The 20,822-nt window shown below is 40.2% G+C and overlaps 1 long non-coding RNA gene across 1 annotated transcript in view; it reads left to right on the top strand.

Annotated features, from left to right (window-relative positions):
* LOC137171550 (uncharacterized) overlaps nt 1-17,177 on the top strand; it is a 42,844-nt gene extending 25,667 nt beyond the window's left edge. The window contains exon 3 of the long non-coding RNA XR_010924785.1: nt 17,074-17,177. This is a non-coding gene — a long non-coding RNA (uncharacterized lncRNA). The remainder of the gene's footprint in view (nt 1-17,073) is intronic.
* Nucleotides 17,178-20,822: the final 3,645 nt, after the last annotated feature.

The following is a 20,822-nucleotide window of genomic DNA, read 5'->3' as shown; positions in this document are numbered from 1 at the left end:
ATGAGAAATTTGATTATGAGCTTTCTTACCAATAGTTAGATCTAAAGAAAGATATCGAGCTCCATCCAGGAGATGGTTAACTTAGCATAAAGACTGGAAGTAGGTGGAAACAGCTAGCCTGGCACTGTCCAAAAAGTTCCATCAACAAGCACCTTCCAAAAATTGTGGTTTATGTTCTCACCTATTTCTTGGCTGGGTGCAGTGACTTCCTAGAGTCTCTCAATGTGCAAGTTATAAATGTCAAGACTCCAGGAAGTCAGTGTGTAATATATAACTTGTTAATTAGTGAGCCTTTAGAGGTGCTGATAAGTGGAATTTTTTTTTACCTTTGACATGTACCAACTAGCTGTTTCCCCTTCCTCTAGCCTTTATGCTAAGCTACGCTAACTAGCTGCTGGCAGTAGCATCATATTTAGCATGCAGACATGAGAGTGATACCCGTTTTCTCACATAACTCTTAGCAAGAAAACAAACAAGTGTATTTCAGAAAATGTTGAATTATTCCTTTAACTACTGTGTCACTTTGTACTTCCTAAATGACTAACTAGTATCAGTACAAAACATTATGGCATTCCTGTTAAATGTAAGTATTCAAAAATATGACTGCAGTATGATTTATGGACGTGTCTTGTGGGGCTAATGCTGTGTTTGTATCAGACTCAGGAAAATCCACTCACGTCAGAAGTAATTATTGGACATTGGACATGTGGGAATTGCTTGCAAGTGTGAAATTGACTGATGCTGGCAATCCAAAGTAATAAAAATCTAATTTACTGGTTACATTCCCACTAACACAGTCGACTGGACTTGTAAATTTACTATGAAAATCATTGCAGCTCACTTCAACATATCACAACAAATGATGTTACAGTCTTGAATGTGGAGAATTTATATGTGACGGCCTCCAAGCTGCAGCAGAGAAACCGCAAGTGAAATAAAATTAAATGATCATAGCACAGCGAGCATTATTTAATTTAACTAAGGTGTCTAAAATACTCTTAGAGACCTTTACAGTTGAGTATCACCAGCAGCTTTCCATTTCTCCATCCACCCCTTTCACACTTTCCCCCCCTCTCGCCATCCTTCTCCCCAGCGTCATTTGTCAGTGTGACAAATATAACTTTTAGCTAAATGTGTCCTGTTGTCCCCAGACTGCACCAGTCATGAAAAAGTCATTGCTAACAGCCAGACATACTGATCCAGCTCCTCAGGAGTTGTGGTAGATGCATTAATCTCCCCTGGCTGCCTCCCCCTCTTCCTCACCCCTGTGGCGAGGGAGTAAGAGGGAGATGGAGGGGGGGCGCGTAAACACGAGGAGGGATAAGAGAGGTGGATGGATGGGACTAAAAGGTTGGTGGGACCGAGGGAGATTGAAGGAGGGCAAAGTTCGCCGAATGGGGGACGGATGCTGGAAAGAAGTTGTAGAAGAAAAAACTGGCAAAGGAGGAGGAAGACTGATAGTTATTGAGTGAGAAAGAAGGCTGAGAGAGGAGGAGAGTAAAGCAGACATGTGGGATTGGATGTAAACTAAAGCGGGTTGGCACACTGGGGGGTGTACTTGAGGGGACCTGAGGGACAACCTTGCAATGCAGCCTTACAAGCATCCACAACCCCTGATGCTTCCAGCAGCTGCTCCAGCGGAGCACTCTGCACGTCTGGCTTCTGGGAAACACATTTTCTTTCCTCCAATTGTGGGGTCTGTGTCTTTCTCTGTGTCTCTCTCCCATCATGGGTAAAACATATCAAAGCAGCGTGCCGGTAGATCAGGAAAACATTGGCCCACTGGGGTCACTTTAAGAAGTGATTTTTGCTTTTTTTTTTTTTTTTAACCGTTCTCCTAATTTTCCTATACTGTCTCGAGCACTCACTTTGTCATCCAAAGCTGCTGTTCATGTTGACTGTGAGGCTTATTAAAAGAAAGTGTTAACGGAGGAGGAGTTGTCACGGTACAAGAGCAGCGGATGATGTTCTCATTGTGAATGAATGTGTGAGTAATCATCTGTATTCATGTTGAGTCTTTCAAATTGGAGCTTCAGTGTTCCTCTGCAATTTGTCCAGTTTTCCTATCACACACCTGCCATCAGCTGAGTCACATCTCTTTTAAAGCAGGTGCTAATATGTGTGATACAGCTTGACTGATGTGGCTTATTTTCAAATCCTGCCATAGCGTTTTCCTTGGAGAATTTTTTTTCTGAATCATATTTTAGATCAGTGCTTCCCAACCTTTTTGATAAAATCAGTGTACCTGTGACACAAGCTGTGAGCAGTTCGACCAAAGAATGATTTTTCCCATTTTGATTCTTTAATTTGAAGGATTTTTAGAGGCTGAAAAGGTGGAAGTATTGAGTGTTACACAAGAAAAAAAGCAAAAATTTGAAGTTTTGCAGTTAAACTTATGAAATTAAATATATTTGCATATTCATAGATTCTGGGATTTTTTGTAGAAAAACCATATTAGACACAAATTACTATGCAAAGTATAGTGTTTTATATACATCTTAAAACATGTATGGAGGGAACCTTTAAAAAAATAATAAAGAAAAGTAAATTTAAATAACAGTCAAATAAAAGGAAAAATAAAAAGGATACGATAAGGCATGTTAGTTTTGAAAACACAGAACTTTACGATTGCATTTGTATTTAATGTGACAATATAGTGTTAACGATGATGACACAAATTATACAGACCGTTGATAAAAACACTCATGGACATTTCTGTATGCTGTATATAGATCACAAAGATCTATTCTCAGAAAAATAAAAGCCCAGAGTGTATGAAGGCTCACTGAGGTCCAGTTAAGAAAGAACAATGAATATAAAAGTGCCTTGGATAAAAGGGGAAATACTAAACTAAACCAAACAAAGCTGCAAAAACATCACTACCAGTAAGTCTTACCTCAAGAGGAAAAGAAAGGAAAAACACAAAATGTCATTCTTAAAGGAGCAATCATTAATCGGTCTATAGCACCTTTTCCACCCCTAGTGTCAGTCCACACTGTTCGCGACCTAAATTGTGGCATATTTAGTGTAGTAGAGTTCACATGGAGGCTCTTCTACAATACACGCACAACTGGAATACAATGCATGTGGATCACAAATGGACTGCTGTGGCCAGAAAGTGCCGTAAAACAGCCATGGCGAAGATTAAGCCAGGATTCCTTGAACATTAATATTACTGAGTACGAGGGTCTGAGCCATGATGCTTTGACTGCACATGGAAGAATGTACTGTTTCTGTGACTCAACAAGACTGGAAAAGAGCTAGGGAAAAACATATTGCACAAGTGGACCAGAACCAACAAAGGGGTCATAATTATGTTAAACCTGCAGTGCGGAACCTTTACATAAAAATGAATGTCTGTTACATTCAAGCCCTCATTCAAGTTCACACAATGCTGATTAAGTCTTTCACCACCAGATAAATCTCTCTGCATTTCACAGTGTATGGAGTTTTTAAATCTCATGTCGGGGGCGACATTCCCGTGCTGGCCGTTTGGCCGTTAATTGTGCGGCTCCAAATGGATCAAATTCTGATAATGAAACGAATCATTTCGCTGGGGTTGTGTGACGTTCAAAACAATTTATCCACCATTTTACAGCCGCAACAGTATGTACTGGGCATTGGGCATACTGGGACAAATCCCGGTTGGCCGTCAAAAAATACATTTTTTGGCCAGAACCATCAACACATATCCGTTTTTACCAGCCCTCTCTGTGTGCCTGTCATTCAAGGTGTGCATGAGAATGTGTTGCATGCCTGTGTCAGACTACATTCAGACTAAATCAGGCTCTCAGCACATCGCTGCAGGGTTGAGTGGAGGTGTCGGGGGGTGTTCAGGTGTTTATTTGTGCTCTAGAACGTAACTGCTGTGAAACAATCTGAAAATACCATTTCATTGATCTGATTCACTGGCTTCCTTGTTACCATTGCTCCCCCTCCTCATTCACTCTCTAGCTCGCTTGACCACAGCTGCTGTCTCTCGGGAAGCCGAAAGAAGTGTAACTTTACTTTTAACATTATCAAATGAAGAGAAATTTCCTCCCCTTGTCCTAGTAACGTCTTTGTACTCAGGCAATCACATCTGAACACCTCCCTTTAGTCTCACTGCCAGAAGGGGGAGACAAAAGTCCCGCATTCCAGCTTTAATATAATAGGCTATTCATTAATTCATACATTTCAAATTTGACAAAATAGTGATAAGAAATTAAATAATCAAATGAAAAATAGAAATATCTTTCCCTAAATTAAATTCATGAAATAAATCAGTATCCACTGAAATAGATTAATATCTGTTTATTCTCCATATATATGTGTGTGTGTGTGTATATATAGTCCTAAAAAAGGCCTCTTTTATTTATTCCAGGTTGACACTGGATCAACAATTATGATTAGTTGCTCTGTCACTCAGCAGAGATCCAGAAAAAAGTTACCGATGCGCCCTGCTGGTTTGCTGGTTAAGATGCATTGCCATATAATCATAACGTCTGTGGTTCAACTCCCCTCATTTCCAATCATCAAGTAACTGTTGCATATCTAATAAAGGCTTAAAATTGAAAAAAAAAAAAAAAAAATTTTTACAAAGGTGTTGAGTTAGTATCATAGACTGTATGTCATCACTGGTCTTGTCTGAGCAGTCAGAAACTGTTTACAATGGAAGAACAGCGAGTCTTGAGTCAGAAACAAGCACATGTCTATTGCACATCTTCTAAGATTGAGATTACCAAGAACAAAATTAACTGCATGGCACAAATTTAGTTTAGTTAGGATGCACTTTAACTTCAGTTTCTTCTTGCTTTGTACCACAGTTCAGCCTGTCTCTGACATCCCTGACTAAACCAAAGTTACCCACAGTATGTCTAGAGTACCTTATACTCCATCACACTTGCATGTATCTTGGCTGGATTTTATAGCTGCCCCATAGCTTAAAAGTCAAGTGCAAATGCCATAATGGACTGACTGCTTAAGTCACTTTGGGAGGTGGTTTTGCCTCCATTTGTGCAAGTTATTTATGTTATTGTTTATGAATAGTTGTTAGCTTCCTAGCTAAGCTATGAGTGTTCTAACTAAGGTGCACAAGGTAGTCGAGATCTGGATTTCCAACTTTTACAAAACCCCTTCAAGTACAGAAGGTATAACTCCCTCTATGATTGTGGGGCCTTCTCTGATTTGCATTTAACTTGGGAAGACCAAGGCAGTGGAAACAGATTTATGATCTGGCTAAAGGAGACATACAGTATATGTGGTTAAGTATATACGAAAGTGTATTAAATGGCATCTGGTTTTGAGACATTTGAAGTGTAAATGGGGTCACAGTTTTTCAGATTTTCTGATGGATGTTTGGAAAGAGACTACGCACAAGATGACAATGCAACATTAGAATAAGGAAGCAATGAAAACGCCTCATTGGATGAGAACAAAGTGACGGTGTTGTAACTGTGGGTGGAGTTAACGGGGAAGCAGCGCAGTGAGTGAATGAAACTGTTGACATGCCAAACACAGAACACAATAATTGGGGAGTAACTTATTGGACATATCCAACTTTCCGTCAATGGGGGAAATAGGTTTTGAAGAGTGGTGAGTAATAGAGGTGCACCACTGTGGGGAAAGTGGATCAGTAAAAAATATGAGAATCTTTCCTCCAAAGCTTTTGCCATGAACTTCAATTAAGCCACACTGGCACTGTTAACAACAACATGTCATTAAACTGCTACCTCAGAGATTATTGTTCTTTCCAAAATCTCCAAATATTACAACATATAGAGCTACCTCTAAATGTTAGGGTAAGTAACTAACAAGCATTTTCTTAACAAAGCCATGGATACTGTCATACCTTTGGCTCATCAACAGGAGATATGACTCATAATTCATCCACAGTACTAATAGCTAATGACTAGTCATGCCATAATGCAAAAGATACATTGAATTAAAGTTTTCCCTGAATTGTAGCCTCATAGTTGAGCACTGAGACCAATTTAGAGGTAGGATTACATGTCAGAAGCTGTGACTTTGCAACCTTCATGACCAGTGGTGCTGCCAGACAACCTGACAACAGCAGCGGTCAAGCTGCTTCATGATTTCCCTGTCAGCAAGGTGAGTCAGGCCGTGACTAACCAGCGAGACTAAACCACTATCGAGCGTCTACATCTATGGCATGAGGGCCAGCGGGCATGATGTGTAGCACAGGAGTAATTCTATCTATTCCCCTCTATTCTCAGCTCTCCAAGAAGTATAAGCCACTCTTTTCTGTCTCAGAGATGGAGGGTGGGGTAGTTTTGCTCCTTTGCTGGATCTTGACACGAACCTGGAAGCCTTGGAGCCACAGGGGCCAAATGTCTGCAAGCTACCCAGTCCTCGAGGCACCCAGACTCGGAAGTGAGTGCCAAGAGGTTGCCTCGTCTGGGCCGGGTGTCTCCCTCGGACTTGGACTGACAATCTTAGAGATGAAGGGTGGAGGGGCTAAATATGGATATTTAGAAGGAGCATATACTGTAATTTCATGTAAATTATGTCCCAAAACTTGCCATGTGAAGACAGATGTGATGTACTTACAATTTTCTACCGAAATCATCAAAACATTGCGGATATTGATCCACTGGCATCAAGCTTGATGTTGAATGACAAAACCTCATGTAGAAATGTGGAAAAAGCTCCTTGTGGTGTTAACAGCAGCCTGTCGTCAGGGAGACTGGAGAGCCGGCCACTGACTTTTCGTTCTTTTTTCATGAGGAGACAACAGCTTCCCTTCGACTGCAATTCAGCTCAAAGGTGAAAAAATACACTTGTAGCCATTGTACTGCAAAATGCAAAGCATACCATTCTTAGAGGACATTTAAAAATAGCAAGAATGAAAACTTTCAAGCAGACACTTGGTCTATGTTAGAGTTTACTGGTTCACTCTCAGGTCTGACCACAAAACAGCAGAGAAGACTGTTTCAGTCCCCTAATGAGTCATGTCACTGATGTACATGCTCACAGAGTTTCACACTGTGTTCACTCTGGCTTTAAAGCTGATCAAATGAATGTAATGTCTGTAATGTTTGTGAGAGAGAGAAGTTGCTCATAGCGACAAATCCACAGAGAATTATTAGTAGCTTTATAGTTTCCCTTAGCTCTAGAGTATTGTTTTGATTCTACAGCCCACAACTTTACTGTTTTGGTTTAGTTTTGCTGCTCTCATCACCCTTGTTCCCAGCTTCAGCTCTTTTCAGAAAAAAACCCAATAAACCCACTGTACGCTACTTACTTACTTACTAGACCCTTAAGAGCAAGATACAGACGGATGACAAATTTCACATCAATCAAATTTCAACATCCAATCGTGTTCTGTGGTATGTATAAGAACACTGAGCAGGCCCAGTTGATTCTGATTTTGTATCAAGATGACAAGAGGAAAATATCTAGGTGACTTTGAAAGAGGGTTGATTGTTGGGGCACGGAGGGCAGCAGCTTCAGTCACAAAGACTGTTCAACTGACTGGTGTTTCAATAAGAACATTGACTAATTTAGATCTATGTGAAAGACATCATAAAATACCACGGGAGATTTTGGTATGCAGCACTCTACATCACCATCATCAAAACACCAAATGAGGGAATAAGAATGTTGTTCCATCCCTCCAGTAGAGTTTCATAGACTTGTAGAATCTATGCCAAGGTGCACTGAAGCAGTTCTGGTTGCACATGGTGGCCCAACATCTTACTAAAACACTTTATGATGGTTTTTCCTTTAATTTGTCTTCCGTCTGTATTTCCCTCTGGAGTTGGTGGAGACCAAAACAGAGCTAAAAGGAGAGTGAATACTGCACTTATTGTACATTCATCAAGTAAACACAATTTCAAAGTGAATACTTAAGTTGTTTTATGTCTGCTGGATGTGTAAATAGGCAACTGTTTGCTTTACCATGTCAATTTTATAATACAATATATGTCAGTTGTTTCTTTCTCTGTAGTTTTGGGAGCAAAAACAGCCTTTTCATTCCCTCTCCATGCTAATGTGACTGTCTCACAGGATAATGAGCAACATATTCTACATTCAATAGTCCTCATGTTTTATTTTGGCAGTTTAGGGACCTTGTACTGCTTTTAGAAACAGCTGTCTGTGATGTAACCTAAATTCCTAGGTCTGATCTGTTGATTGATGATGTTTTCTCATTACTATTGGTGACTTGACTACAAAGAAAGAAAAGACAAGGAGAAATCTATTTTAGAAAAGGCAGAGACACATCTCTATGTGCATGGTAGAGCAATCAGCTTTGCTTATTTGGAAATAAACCTGCACTCTTGCTGTCACCATGATGTGGTACCTACAGATACTGTGTACACCACTGGGTGGTAGAAAGGCATTCTGGGAATGTTTGGAACATTAAATATTCATGAAATCAGTTTGGGAAAGTGGGTACAGGAAAAAGATAATTACAACTCTTTATTTCAAAGTAATTACTGAAATGAGTTGCAATACATATTACAAATTGCTTAAGAGCTTAAGATGTTTTTTTCTTTTAAATATAAAACTTGTCATTTCCTGTACAGGAAATTGGGCACTTTTCAATCAAAGCACAGAAGTTTGTACTTTAATCCTGTGTTGGTGTGTTTGTTTGTTGTATCTGCCAACCACATGACAGCGAGCTGCGAGAGCTAGGCCAACCACCCAGACATGATGCGGAATTAAGCAGCTTAACCACACTCAGCCAGCCAATCAGAAAGAGACTAATGTGACTACATGGACCTGGGTATTTAGCTGTCACAGGGCCGTCAGCAGGAGATGGAGAGGCGACCGCGCTGTGGTGCCGCAGTCTGTGATTACACTTCGCCGCCAGAGGAAAATCAAAGCACTGATTACACTCTGCAGCTCTCTGTGGGCCTGGCCTCACAAACTCAGTGGTCAGAGTTGACTGACACTCAAATGGCAATGGAGAGAATTTACAGTTTCTGCCTCTTTATGTAAAGCAGCCCTCACAAACTGATGATCAGGGATTCTGTTTCACTGTGGGAATCCCTCGAAGGTTTGATGCTGCAGTGCGGTTAGCTCCCATTGTTTGTTTATACTCTACAGTATACAGTATGTATATATATACAAATCTACTGTCAACCATACAAGACTTTAAGAGATTCTAAAAGCTCTTCACACTCATCTCTGTTTCTGCATCGATGGAAACACTCATTACAGTGTTGCTCAGTGTGGGATTAGTCTTAAAACCACATGGTGGTCAGAAGTGGCAGACGCTCAAACATTAATGGAGAGAGAGGGAGACGCTCTCTTTTCCAGGGTGGTTTTGTTGTCACTTATTTTCTTTTTTTTTTTCATCTTAAGCCACTTCAGTTGTTCTTCTGTCTCACTCCTCTGGTAAAACTTAAAACATTCAGCAAACATGGCATCTATAATCACTTTTAAACATTTAAGGGCCGTGAAATGTAAAGCATTTCATACATGTAAATTCTTTACAGCAAGACTAAAACCACTGTTTGTTGCCATCAAAACTCTTGATATACTGTATTCAGTACTTGTTGAAGAGCAGAGGTAGAAATTAGGTACATGTACAAACACATTTTTGACACAGAATCTTTAAACTGAACTTGCTGTACTGAATCACCATTGTCTCTGACCGTATCAGTAGCTTTTAGCAGCAGAGCTCCTCACTGGTGGTTGTCGGCTCAGCCATGATACACAGTGTGTTACTTCCTTGTTAAAAGCTTATTAAATAAAGGCAAAACCCACATAAAAAGAAATCATAATGTGATTACTATCCCAAATAAGTGTGTGCTGAGCTTTTAACCTTTAAAACAGTGCTGAATAGGCCTGGTGTTGCACTCACCTGAACACAGCAGTTTAAAGTAGCAACAAACTGGACAAACTACTGAATTGGAGGCAGTCAGAATCAGGGCTGAATGACAAGGCAGGGATGGTAATGTGATCACTGTTGTGACTTACAATTCAAATCAGCGAATCGGTTTGCAATTTACACCTCTAGTAAATGATTGAAAAATCAGCAGCTTAAAGTTAAAGGAAGTGTCTCTGGTAATAACATGTTTTAGAGATGGAAGAGTGCTCCAATGCTTGAATATTCCCTGACCAAGGTTTAGATGGTAATTTGATTAGCAAATATGCAAGTGTAAAACTTAAATAATGAAGGTGTTTAAACTAGAATTTGACATGGGACCTTCTAAGAGGAAGGTGGACCCTCAAAAATCTGAGTCTAGTTTAAGGCGTGTATCTCTCTGTATATATTTAGCTTTAATGGTGCATATTGCCAAATACATTTTTAATTTAATTGACACAAACTAGTTGACACACAGTAAAGCTGGAGTTTTAGGGCCCATGGAAATCTACTGTATTTGATTGTTTTTCTTTCTTTTTTCTTTCTAATTTATTTGATAAACTAATGATAAAAACCCCATACTGGTTTCTCATACTGGCATATGTTCATAGCATTCCTGTTTTAAACAACTCTGCTTCCCAACTCACTCTGCTTTTACCGACCGTCCCTCAGACTTAATCCCTCTTGACCCATCCACAGCTGGCAAACAGTCTGTCGCCAACGACCTTTAACCCCTCACCCAACATGGCTGCCATCTCTAACAATTATCGGCAATTGGTCAGTTATTTTCTTAGGCCACTGAAATTACCATGCCGTCAAAGTAAGCAGGTGATAAAATGTAAACGCTTCCATTTGCAGATCAGAGCGCAGAGAGGTGTGCACCCACGAACATATGGGTAAACAGTCTTGCACGTGCACTCACACACACACATACAAGGACTTAAACTTTCTTTGCATTAGTCCTAACAAATCCTCCACATTATAACTCAACTTTTTTGTCAAAGAAACTTTAAATTGCATACAAATATCATGAATATTTATGGAAATGCATTTCACCGCACTTGATAGTTCAATACAGTAAAAGTAGCAGAGGTTTTTAACATGTGAACTTCCCCTGTACTGAAGCTCTGCAGCTGACTGCAGCCCAATTAAATCCCTATACACACTTTCCATCATCAGTTCCAGATTTATGACCCTTTCCAAACAATACAGATCCCCCAATACACGAATGATTTAGTGCTGCTATGAAAGTATGATTCCTGTGAATGAGGGAAAAAGTGAGATGGACAGAATGGAAGAAACTATAATAGAGACGTTAATGGTGGGTATTCGGTGACTTACGTTTGACAGCGGTGATTATGTGTAGTGGTAAAACAACAGCACTTACAGGAAGCTGCTGACTCACATCCAGGGCTGGATCGCAGGATCAACTGAGATTGATGTCAGGCATCAGCGGTGAGTGAGGTCTCTGCCACGACACTAACACTGCCAGGGTTAGGAGTTTGATGCAGTGTGAGGTTGAGTGGGTATAGCAAGACGCTAGCACACTATGGGTTTATCTTACATTCTTAATGTCATCTGACTTCAGTCATTATGCTGCTAAGGCATATTGATATTAGAGTGGAAAAACAAGGCTCTAGTGCTGCACGTTTTGCGTTGGTTGGTGCACTGATTCACTGCTCTGGAACTCCCAGTGGTGCTGTAAACCAGTGGTTCTCAACCTTTTTTGAGTACTGGACCCCCTGCATATTTTGACCCCACGCCCCCTAATTATAGGGAAAACCTACATTGCTTTATTGTAGTACAACTGCTTAAAACAGTATATGTATGAGCAACATGTAAGACAACACCAAATTTGAAATTGAAACAAATATCATAGCTTACAGAGAAATGTAACAATACAGTATATTTATGCGCTCTTCAAGATCAAAGGTAAACATGAATATGAGATTTCAATGAATATCATATAATTAAGTCTATTAGTTTTGTGTGTCTGTAGTAGTTTCTACCAAAGTCTGGGGATTTCTAAATCTATGGTAGTTGCTTGAATGGTGGTGAGAACGGCCGCTAACAAACCTACGCCCCTTACATTCTGTCAAGGACACACCTTACCGGAAATGATGCTCTTCCCTCATTCTCCTATGTAGTGAACTGCATGTCACCACCCCAGTATGAAGGGCCACCCTAACGACTTTCGATTGGTTTTGCAATGCAGGTTTTTTTTCAAACTCTCTAATTGTTTCCAACCAGTTTTAGCAACGAAACCTGGGAGATTATCTCTCTGAGCGAAGCGTTTAGACCTGTGACTTTAGTCTGTAGAGGCAGAGGAGAAAGAGTGTGTGTGTGTTCCAAGCAAAGCATCCTCGCCTCTGTGTATATGTCATGTGGGTGTGGTGTGGTGAAGGGTTCTTAATCCAAGCATCTGCACTTTTGGTGTGTGTGTGGGTGTGTGTGGTAAGGGATGCTGTGTGTGTAGTCATCAATGAGACACTTGGCACTTGTCTGCCACTCATGAGCTTCTGTAACCTGGGTTGAATAGTGGCAACAGTTGTAATGATACTTCTCTCCAGTTGAAGTCGGTGTCATTGTTTGGTCTTTATGTGTGTCATAGCTGAGAAAGTGACCTCACATAAGTAGGTAGACTCGAATTGCTGCAACTGAAAGAGAGCATCATTTGCGAACTCCGGGTACTCCTCCACGCAGCACCAAAACTGTGCCAGTGATGTCTCTGAAAACTTCAGCCTGAAGCCACAGTCTGAAGAGATGTTGATGAGGCTTTCATGGAGTCACTCTGGTGCTGTATTAATGCTGTTGGGCATGAAAGGCCTGCATATCCAGTCATGTCTAGCACACATGGAAGTAGGATTGGAACTTAGTTGACAGCTTTGCCAGGTGCATTTTTATAGTTTTCAGATTGTTCCGTTTCTTGTTCTGCTTCATGTTTCTGTCAGCTATCCAAGTATTAAGCTGAGGGAAATTACTGACATCCCCCGATTCACCACCAGATGTCAATTTTCCTCATGAATATCTGAAGAACTGTTTTGTCATGACCTTGCAAGCTTGTGTTTAACTCATTGAAATGGCTAAAAATATCGGCGAAGTAAGTTAGGTGTGCCAACCAGGTGTGGTCCTGAAGTTTAGCAGCCAGAGGATGCGCATGCTCTGGGATAAAATTGTGCACCTGCTCTCTTAATTCGAATAGTATCTGTTGCGCTTTCTCCTTCAAGAGCCAACGTACGTCAGTATATAGCAGCAGCTGATGGTGGTCACTGACCATTTCATCACACAGCTTGTGGAACAGTTTTGCTTTGAGAGGTTATGATTTAATGAAGTTAATCACTTTCACCACGTCAGTCAAAACGTCGTCCAGTTCTGGGCTCATGCGTTTGGAAGGCAACACTTCTCTGTGAATGATGCAGTGCATGCATCGTTGATGGATGTCGGGGTTTACCTGCCTCATGTGAGAGACTAGTCCATGGTGCCGACCTGTCATGGATGCGCCATACTGCTACTGCTACAGTGAAAAACAGTCCTTCTTCTTCTTTGTGTTTGTTTGTTTGTAGCTATACTTCAAATGCCGTATGCTGAACCTTGCAAGTCAATTTGGTTTCCCCAACATGTTCCTGCAAATGTTTCACAATAAAAGCCTTGTTAAGACATTAATGGTTTCTGTCCACTGAAATGCTAGAGGGCATTAGAATCCCATGCAGGAAGTGTTGAGTTTGTATTACCAGCATAACACAGTAACTTAACAGGGTTAAAGGGAGCGGATCAAAATGAGGCTTTGTACTAAAACATGACCAATTATACTTATCAGACAGAAGGAATTAGAAATAAAGGCCTGTTACCTTCTGCAGTTGAGGTAAATAAGGACCCTGGTCACTATTTGAGGAAATACAGTATGTCTGTAAAGGCCATAGGATCTTTTTAAAATATATGTTTTATTATTTCACAGACTCCTTGCAATTACACCACGGACCACTAAGGGTCTGTGGACCCCCGGTTGAGAAACAATGCTGTAAATGGTGCCACCTTTATCTCTTCTGATTACATGGTGGACTTAAGCTACTTGTAAAAACCTACAAACGACAATGCTAATGTTGCTCGCAGTAGACCGTTATGTTTCAGAAACTCAAACAGTGCATGTTGATATCTTTTCTGTTTGGCCCCGATATGAATAAAATAGTCTATTGTACAATCCTGCAAGTTCAGAAACACAAGCAATAAGTTTATCGGCATCTTTCAGTTCAACAGAGACAAAGGTCAGCCCAGAACTTTCACTGCTTTTCTGCGTAAACCCATCGCAACTCACCACATACACAGTAATGCACAATACACAATAATGAGGAGGTGCGCATAATAATAATATATAATAATAATACTGTCTTTAGATTTTAAGACAAAAGAAAGGTAAAAGTGGATTTTAGTTCAAAAAATGATTTCTGTTTAGCAGAGTTGCTGTTTACCTCTTCGGTGCTTGTGGATGCTTTATAGATATCAGTTATCTGTATCATCAGGCATGATGTTGTGTTAGGGCAAACACTTCAACTAAATGAGAGATAGGTGTTGTAGGAACATGACCAGTTGAAGTGAAGGAGGGGCGGCTTAAAAATACACATCTTGTCTGATAACAAAATATCATGTACTGCAGTTGTAACTTCAATACAACAACTTTGTACTTTCAAAATTTTGAAATAATGATTCAGCAGGATTCTGGAAACGCACACTCAACAGTAGCGATGCCAGTGGTTTATTTACTTATTTTCTTGTGTGCGTGTGTATGTGTGAGAGAAAGCGTAGCCTCAGACTGGTCTGTGTTTATGTTGGGATGGAACTCCTCGTGGCGCCATTTTTGCTATTTACGCAACAACCTGCATTCCGTCATGTTTGTGTTTTTTGCTGACAAGGCACGGTGACTGACGCACAGGAAAAACAGGTCTATGTGCCTCCGCTCTACTTATTTTCCTCAGTGTCTTCTTTAGGCACCAAACATGTTCGACGGACTCTTAAAAGCAGAGCCAGGGAGTCATTTTTCCATGAAGGACCAGTGGATCCAGTCAGAGTGACGTCACCATCACAGTTCTTACCTTCTTCAGTCAGCCTCTGCAAACACACTTGTTTTCTGAATGATTGATAGATCCATGATGTAAGCAGCAGCTCTTACATTTGCTTGGATGGAGTTGAGGATTATCTGCCAAGATGGTGTCATCTATTTGCAAAGCTCATTCCTAATACAGACTGGATGCTCTAATGCTGCACAAAACCCCCCGATTTTCATTTTCCATAAGTCTGCTCTCACAACATAATGATCAGGTGAGCAGAATGACATTTTAGCGATAATTTGAGGCCACATTAGTGCTTATTTGCCATGTTTTTCTTCCATCTCCTCATAAAGAGTTAATCTGTAGGTTTCCAAAACTTTCAACATCAGTCCGAGCAAGTATAAGTCAGGGAAGAAAACACATAGTCCACCATTCATTTAGCCTCCGTTGCCATGACGATGTTACAGTCCAGTGGATGCGCGTGCATGTCTGCGCCCGGTGTCGCTGACTCACGGCCGGGGCCGCGGTCCATGAGCCAGGCGCCAATCAAATGCAACTTGTGTGCCACTGAAACCGCTGAGTCCATGCCACCCTGGCCTTTCTCTGTAGCTGTCACTACTTGGCTAGGGAAAAAAATAAGAAAAAGAAAAGGAGAAAAAAAAGAAAAGAAAGAAATCGCTCACTCTCCCTGGCAAGTGACAGGTCTCAGACATTTGGCAAAGAAACCCAAAAGGTTGAAAAAGAAAAAAAGAATTCTCCCCAAAAAAGCAAAAAAAAAAAGGGCAGATTTTTCATTGCTGTTCTTGTCAATAAATCAGCGCTCTGACAAGTTTAGAGATTTTTTTGTTGTTGACCATGCTTGCCTCCCTCTCTTGCCTGAGAACAAATGAGAGGCAATGAAAAGAAAAAAGAATGAGTCTAAATAAGGTCTGAAGGCAGAGGAAATCAGAACGGAGGAATAACACAGCAGTCGGCTTTCTCCGGCCCTCACAAATCAAACCACATAAAATTGTCCCCGAGCTTACAGGAGGAGATGTTTGACATGAGGGCTCTCCACCCAAACACACACACACACACACACACACACACTCATGCACATATACTTGCATGCAGGCACACACACAGATGCAGAGATTGCAAGCATGTCTCGCCTCAATAGCAGTAGAGTCAAACAAATTGCTAAGGTCTGTGCAAACAAGAACAATGTGTGGTAGGATTTGCTCAGCCACTCTCTCTCTCTCTCTGTCTCTCTCTCTCTCTCTCACACACACACACACACAGTCCCTCCTTCTCCTTCTTGAGTTACCTTTATGTATCCAAAACAGAATAAACCAGCCAACAGAACATACAAGGTTTGTATTAATGCTAAACATGGAATATTACGTGTCATGTCATTTCTTTTTTTTTGACATTTCCAAATCAAGTAAATCTTGTGACCAGTCACGGAGCAAAGTGTTTCATCAAGCTTTATTTAGATGTGTCACATTTAAACCTGCAGAGAAGTGCTGGTCTACCCTGATTACCAAAAATAAACAGTGGGGAAGAAAAAGTCTGACTCATTCATCATTGCATCATATCGACTGGTGTTTGATGTGCTGAGGTTTGCGGATGTAAGTGAGAATGTCAGGGATTTTCCTCTGCATTGCTGCATTACTCAGCATTTATAGATCTATCCTTGTAATTTTCTATTAAGATGAACAGTTTACATGTTAATAAAATGGAAAAATCCATGTGGCATGCATAATTAATAACTACGTAGCATGTGTTATAAATTACATTACATATCTTGAGAAAGAACCTGCTTAGCGGCGCAGAATCCGTATAATAACGAGCTTGTAGTCAAAGTTTTATGATTTTATGTCTCTTCTCTGGATTTCTGTATTTTACATTCAGTTTCTCTGAAAATGTATTTGTTTCACCTACATTAGCTTATAACTGCGCTACCCCTGCAAACTTTGCTACATGTTGTTTGGAAAGCTGTTGACCTGACACTGATTAGAATAGATCACATATACTAAAATCTGAGTGGTCAATCATAGACAAAGAAATTGTTGAAGTTGTCATTGTGTTTGGAGGACGATGAAACCATTTACATATAAGAATTATAAATAACACTTTTGCGCTGCAGTTGTCAGGCAATGGTAGGTTGCAGCTGTGATGACAGTTTGAGAAAATATGTTATGCACTGTTCTTCATTTGTGCATGCTTTCTTTTCAGAGAGCTTCCACAGACTGATATGGATTGACCTGTTTGACCCTTTGACCCTTTAAAAGAAAGCAATGCCAACTTGTGACCCTTCGCCACGTCTACCAGTTGGGAGCAGTTCAGTAAGTGACTTTTTTTTCCTTCTCTGATGAAAAGCAAAGATCCCCTCCAGATATGTTTTAAGAAAAGGAAAAATACTCTGCTTTGAATATTTTGTGTCTGACGTGGTTTTTCCATTGAAAAGTTCAGTTACCTATTACAAATTCTTAAAATGACATCTACTCTACCCCCTCATTGAAAAACACAGAATCTATGAATATAAATATATTTTTCATTTTCTTCTACTTCACCAAAAGCTTCGCTCTATGTATGTATGTATGTGTATGTGCACTGGGGGTTTCGAGTTGCCACATCACACTTGTGTAAATTGTATACTACACAATTGACTCCAAATTAGTTGCGATATCACAAATTTCGCTTATATATACATGTGTTAAACCGTTGAGGTTCTAGTGTCAAACTTCACAGTGAAGCTCAAACATCCAAATGAAGTAACAAAAAGCAGAACACATTTATTAGTGGAGGGGGACTTTAAATAATTTTTAGAGGTGCAATCAACAATAATTCACAAGTCAAAAGCAGAAATTGAAACAAAATCTGTAAAAAAAAAAAGAAACATAGTTTTACGTAGCATAAAAATGACTTTCCTGTTCTGTTGATCATCTTGCAACCCCTCTGGGGGGCCCTGACCACAGGTTGGGAACCACTGATATATAGAATACTACAGTATGAGTGTCCATTGTAACCTGTGTATAGATGGATGGAAATAACACACTACACCACTCACAGATTGACATTAACACCTTACCTAAACACGTGAGGTGTTTCTGCTGCATTCTTCAGTCTTCTCATGACCTGAAGCATCTTTTAATGTTTCAAATCAGGATTTTCTTTCTTTTTACACACACAGGATTTGTGTATTTGTATCTGACCGCTAGCAAAACACGTGCTTGCATCTTGCTCTTTTTAGCTGTTGGAGGCTTTATTGTATTTTGAATATATTTCAGTTCTGGCGATTCTCAATAATTAGATTAAGTTTTGATTTTGCGCTCATTGTTATGATATTATTCCCCCTTTTTTGCCTATAATATTACAGCACATCAGAAAGTTCTTTATTTTAACACACAACAGAAACAGATTATCCACCGTCCCACAAAAATTGTCAGAAGTATGATTTATAGCTGACAACCTCAGTTAGTGCTTTTGAGTTCAATCCACAGTTTTGCCCACTTTAAGTAGCTCTGTTTAGCAGATAAAAGTTACAGCTAAATGCTCCAAATGTAAATGTAAAAACGCCATGCAGCCACATGAAATGCAGAGCCTGGATGTATATAAAAAAACACTCCTTTCAAACGATGTTATTTGTTTTCTCAACCATAACAGATACTGTATATATTATCTTTAAGGCAGGATCTGGTTGACAGACTTTTCTTTAACACGGGTGGGCGGATTAATTAATTAGCATCATTAGACTCCTGACAGTGAAATGAGCCTCATTAAAGAGAATTAGATGAAACACACACCAGCCAGTGCGGGGAAAGAGAGGGGGTGGTGGTGGCTGTGGTGTGTGTGTGTGCGTGTGTCTGTGTGTGTATGTGTGTTTGTGAGAGGGGGGGCTGGGGAGATGAAAGGCAGAAAGAGAAAAAAGAAATTTAATGATAAATACATCCAACTGCAAAGTATAATAGAATCATTGGCATGTGATCCCGAGAGGTCTGAACTGGATTATTGTTCTGATTTAAACAATAGCAACAACTGGACTGATTTAGTACGCCTGTATCATTATGGCTGCTGGCCCACTGATGTGACTCCCCATGGGGGTTTTGCCCCCTCTTGTGGAGCTCTGTTAAACTGTTTCATACAACAAGTTGGAGTTTGTCCAGGAGTATTTCCAAAGTGAAAATTCACTGAAGTCTTGAGCAGAGTTTTGAATTTTGTAGTATATTCTTAGAGCTAATAGAATCAGTTTATTCTCTTATATTAAACCACAAACCACTTATTTCTAGCAGTGTGTTATGCAATGTCCCATTCAGTGTTTCAGTCCCAAGCTTTACTCTATACACACATGGATGAGTGAAAGTTCCTCTTTAAGCAGTGAGCAATCATTAGACTCCCATAACTACTTACTCACCAAAGAGTAGCAGTCACGTTTATCTTTCCATCCTCAGCAAGGAGGACCAAAATAAATATGTTAAATCAAAGTTCAAACTGAGAGAGCATGACACATCTGTTTGCTTCATCTCTGTATTTACCTGAGGTCCTAATTTAAACTGGGCTCGCCAGTGCCAGCACACTGCCAGAGGCTGCCCATCCCTGTACCAAGGCCACACCAGACCAGGGAGTAAAGGCTTAGCAATGAAGAAGAAAGTGGAAAAGTGGTGAAGAGAGAGGACAGATGGGCAGTGAGTTGAATTAGAGACAGAGAAGTGGGCACTGTCACCTTATATGATTGAGAGAGAAAGAGTCCAAACTATACTGTACTGGAGTTTGATAAAGCAAGGACATAAATATCTGTTGCGACCTTGCATCTCCAGCTTGAATCTACAAGTATAGGAAAGTCAGCTACTTCTTTGCGAACTTTGCCAACTTTTTTCGCAAAAGTTGGCAAAGCTGTAAAAAAACAACAAAAAAAACTTGCCTTAGTCAAGATTCCCAACAGAGGTTACTGCAGCGAGAGTTTACTCACAAACAGATGTCTTAGGCTTTAAAATGATTTGACTGAGTGGAGAAACTACAAAACAGTCCCATTACGAGGAGATAAATGTGCTCTTGCTACACGCCAAAACCCTTCCCCTTGTTCACACTGAGTTATGCAATCAGTGAGTGAGTGTGAAGCCATTTATGTTATACAGCTGTGTGACTTGTAGATGTATGGACAGTTGACAAGCTAGTCGACCATGGAAACTTTAAAATCCATTGAAATCTGTTGAAATTGACTTTCATGAACAGTTGTTCTCCCCGATAAGTACAAAATAAATGAGCAATCGTGTACAGTTTTCCAGTTTATATACAGCTGTAATGTGAAACACTACACAAACCTTTATGGATCAGTGGTGAAGTGATAAATTTGATGCAGTTGTTTTCTGTCATTTTAAATTATCGGTTTCTAACAAGAGCTTGCCAGCAAGTTATGTAACACCGTTAAAAAGAAAAAAAAAAAACTATCTGTCAAAAAAAGCAGCAGAAATTCTTAATTCCGTCAAATCTGGTGACAACATTACAGCAGCTATCTACTTCATAGTTTAAATTGGAGTGGAATGGATTGCAAAGAAGAAAGCAAACCATCAGCTCCTTGCCGTATGAATGGAAGGTGAGGGTGAAATACACTTTCCCTGCAGTGCAAAGTAGCATCTGTTATTTGGTTTGCATGAGCCCTGATGAAGCCAAAAAACACATTTTTTATACTAAATATTAAACTCACTGGGCTGTTTCAAACCCTAATCCTTAATTAGAGCCTACCCCACCTTACTTTATTATGAATAAAGTCAACATCAAGGATCACACATCCTTCATCATCCTACCAGTCATTTGGCCCGGGCAACAGTGGAACACACTCCGTCACACATACATACTCAGTTGGGCAGGCGTTGTAATTGTGCAGGGGGCCTTAATTGCATCTGATAATTGGTGGCTGTTTTAAGAAAATCTGCCCAGCTATCAGTCACCTAAATGGGGCGATGGAGGGGCCTCGTCTCATGCTC

Source organism: Thunnus thynnus, chromosome 20 (genome assembly GCF_963924715.1).
Source record: "Thunnus thynnus chromosome 20, fThuThy2.1, whole genome shotgun sequence".
In the NCBI taxonomy this organism is placed as follows: Eukaryota; Metazoa; Chordata; class Actinopteri; order Scombriformes; family Scombridae; genus Thunnus; species Thunnus thynnus.
This window is presented reverse-complemented; position numbering and strand designations above follow the sequence as displayed.